This window comes from Erpetoichthys calabaricus, chromosome 11 (genome assembly GCF_900747795.2).
Source record: "Erpetoichthys calabaricus chromosome 11, fErpCal1.3, whole genome shotgun sequence".
Lineage (NCBI taxonomy): Eukaryota > Metazoa > Chordata > Cladistia > Polypteriformes > Polypteridae > Erpetoichthys > Erpetoichthys calabaricus.
Window position 1 is genome coordinate 133,784,691 of NC_041404.2, and position 4,105 is coordinate 133,788,795.

Here is a 4,105-nt window from a genome sequence, read left to right on the forward strand (position 1 = left end):
TTTGTGAGTAATGGTATGACAAATATATAGATTTCTATAAATATATAGATATGACATTGTTGTTATTAGTGATGAGAGAAAAGTTTCACGCAAAACTGAATTCACAGCTAAGTTTCACAAAAAAAAAAATCATTAAGTAAATGGAGTTTCATTTTCAGGAAAATTCTTGCCATTGACGCAAGAATAAAGATGTTGTTTAGTTTTATTCTGGAAACATTTATATGCGTAATTTCATATGTATGCCTGTCCGTCATTTAGTCTTTAAATAAAGATCTGTAACAAAAAAAAAAAAAATCATCAGTCTCATTTCCTGTCACATTTAGACATTTAGTTGACCTGCCAGATGTGTTTTGGAAGTACGATTACCGCTTAGCCAATTACAAATTCTTGATGAATGTAATCCTAAAGATGAATCAGAGACAGAAAAGAAGGTTGAGGCTGCATGGTATTTGGAGAGAGCATAACCTGGACCTCTTCTACAGGAATCAAAAGGAGGAAAGCATGGTAATGAAGGTGCTGGGAGACAGTTTCCCATGTAGTTATATGCGTGTTTTGGTCTGTCTGGAGGTGTGAATGAAGCTTTACAGTGACATACTCCTTGTTTTCCAACTCCAAAATCTTTAAAACTCTCACAAAGTGTTTCAGTGAGTGTCACATTTTCAGTTCTAAAATCGTTAGTAATGAATTTTAATATCAGTTTCACAAACCTGTATGTGAATTGAAACTTGGCTGTTTTGCTTGTCTCTAGTTATCATTCTGATTATCTATTCATTGCTGTTATTTTGAGGCATGCACGTGGCTATATTGCTTTTCTGTTGCTAGACATGAGCTTTACAATGTTGCAGTGCCTGACATCACTCTGTGTGGCACTAAAAGATGGCATTGTGGGAAACAATGGTCAAAGCTTGTCAATAAGAACTTAAAAATATTGATTCTTTCTTTGGTAATTAGATAATTAGGGAAACGACTTTAAGGTTGTTAAGACTTGCTTTGAATTTTGACTTATAGTTTCATTTTATTCCTAACTGCTCAGTTCCTCCCACTAGCAGTACAGTAACTTTCAGGGTCTATGATTTAAGAAGCACTGCTCTACACTAAAAGCCACTAAATGCATGCAGCAGACAGTGAAGCAAATGGCAGTCCATGTCTAGAAATATTTACTTATACCAATAACATCCAAAGATAGCGTCGGCTAAGTGCCATGAATGTGTGTCCATCTGGACTCGTAATGAAGACTGGACTGCAAACGACACACATTGACTGTACGAAATCTTCATATATGCAACTGCATGGGAGACAAGCAACTGAAGGAAAAAATGGAAATGTAGCCTTGGAGGCAGGAACATAAAGAAAGGGAATTCAAAGTGGACATGAGGAATGAATGGACTTTTTATTTTTAATAGGTTAGAAAAGCAGGTTGATTGTCTTCACTAGAATTCCAAAATACCTGAATGAGCTGTTCCTTGTAGTTGGTCAACACCACTAAAGCTCTGTTGACAGGAAAAAAGTGCAGCTGTCTGGGTGCTGAGAGAGACTTTGGCCAAACTTCCAATTTCTATAAATACTCCCAGGAGTGGATGGATTTAGCCCACCGGCGCCTGCTGTCCTTGGTGTTATGCATGAGGGGATTCTTGGCTCCAGTCCTCACCCTGCCTACGCTTTACACCTTCATGCAAGAAGGCCATTATTTCATGGATTCCAGTGGCAGATTCACCAGCACCAACCTCATCAGATCCAATCTATAAAATATGACAAAGTTCAGCAGCCAGCATGAAATCAACATGGACATTTGAATTCAGAGAGCTTAGAAACAGCTGGCTCTCTCCGGTGCCTTCTAAGCAGACCACACAGCGCCAAGGGAATGTCTGCATCTCTTTTATCATGTCTGCGACTCATCTTTGTTCTCTCTCTTTTAATTCCATATCATTAGAGTAATTTTCAAAGGGATTGCATTCTATTCTGGCGGCTGCATTCCACCTGCTGAAAACTTTGTTGACGGTGCATTGAGTTGCATTCCAAACACAGAGACCGCATACCTCACCCTGCCCAACCTTCTTCAGAGGCATTGAGTGCATCAGCTGGGAAAAAGCAAAAGGGGCACACGTGGGGCCTCTACAATGGAAGGCATTCAGGGCTCTGAGAGAAATGACAGGCCTAGTGAAAGGCACTATATAAAAATGAATTGAATTGAGCTGAAAGCGAGAGTTAGACAGGAGCCAGACAATCAGTTTCATCAGCTATAATGCCCTTCACCCACAACTTAAAATGACTGGTACTGCCCATTCTCTTTCATCTGACTACAGATGAATCATTACTTCTACATAAAGAACTGGCCTGCATCATTCTAAGCTTATGTGTATCTTGATATAGGATGTGATTTCATGCACAGTGACAGTTTCACCAGTCTGAGAGCTATGGGAGTGACAAAGCCTGTCATGGTAATACTGGACATAAAGCAAAAACTTACCCTGGATGGGTTACCAGGGACTAATTCACATATTTTTTCAATTGATCCATCTAGAAAAGCTTGAAATACACAGCTATAAGAATCTATCAATTGGAAAAAGAAAAACATTATTAATTCTTTTTAATCCAATTCAAGGTCCTAGGGGCTAGTATCTATCCCTGCATCAGCAGGAGCAAAGAAGCAATTTTTTGAATTTATAAGGAAAACCAGGGTACCACACATAAAACATACAAACTTCACACAATGCACAGGCACTTGATCCTTGAGGCACAGTGTTACCACTTCATTACCAACTATTGACCGATCTATGGTTGTTAAGGATAACTCTGTTATTCTGTTTACCTTGTCATGCATGTGTGTCAGAGATTCACCCTCCGGGCTCATCTAAAGGTATGTAATGCCACTCCAGGACGAGATGGGGTGCTGGCGCTAATCATGCCCTCTTCCCTTCCCTCCACAGTGTCAAGAAGATGTCCAGTGAGGGCAGCTGACTCCGTCCCTTCTGGTCTGCCAGAAGGAGGCGTCATTCTGCGATTAGAGCATCCTGTAGTACTGAGCTTCATTCTCATGACATAGAACGCTTCACTTGAGTGGCAACTTGATTTTGTTTTGTTTTGTATTTGCACCATAGGTTACCTGTTTGGTTTGAACTTATGAAAAGCAAATAAGAATTAATTGGGGATGTCCAGGAAGGCGCCCCAACATTTATTCTCTCCAACTTGTCGTTCATCACTCAACCACAACCTATAAAAGGTTGTTAGAGCATCAGATGTATTTTATCTGTCCATATCTACTAAATTGACATATCTGTTGAACTTTCACTTAACCTGTGGACAGTACCTTGTGACAAAGTAACAAGAATTATGTTGTGCATTTCTGATCTTTGGATTTAAGTCCTGATTAACTAACATGATTACTTTATGTACGTATATTTCCAGGCTCTACATTTTTCTCCCAGATCGAAAGACACTGAATTAGCCCTTTGTGAATGAGTTTGAAGGTTTTGAATTGAATTAACATGTTGTGTTCCATAACAGAATGCTGCTTGTTCTGTATTTTATACATTACCAAAATTACAAGGGGGAAAGGATGCCCCCCATGTTGTCAACAGTGCCAAATCTTGAAGGGAAGGGTCACCACACACCCAGGTGTTGACAGTGCCAATGGGGACCGTTTGACAATGCCCCTTTAAACCCTCATTCCAAGTACCCACCCTTTCAAATCCATTGACCCCTGTTGTTGCGATTAGTAATGTTGATAATCCTACTGCCAGGACAAGCTCACATGAGCCCACAAGCCTGCAAATGAGTAAGCACATGGATGAATGACTGGATCATTTTAGATCCATGACGATCACTAGTATTACCTGTACATTAAATACGTGGATGAATGAATGGATGGATGGATAAAGAGAGAAGAATACCATTCCATTCATCCATACTATATCCATGTCCATCAGTAAGAATACCCATATAGAGAATAAATGAATAAAGGGAGTGGTGGATGGATCACATCACATTCATATATTTATCATCTTTACTAGGATAACCCATATAAAAGAAGGGTGGATGAAGGATGTTATAATGTAGCAAAAATGGAAACTCATTACAAGCAGTGGCATGACATCTGTACAGCAAA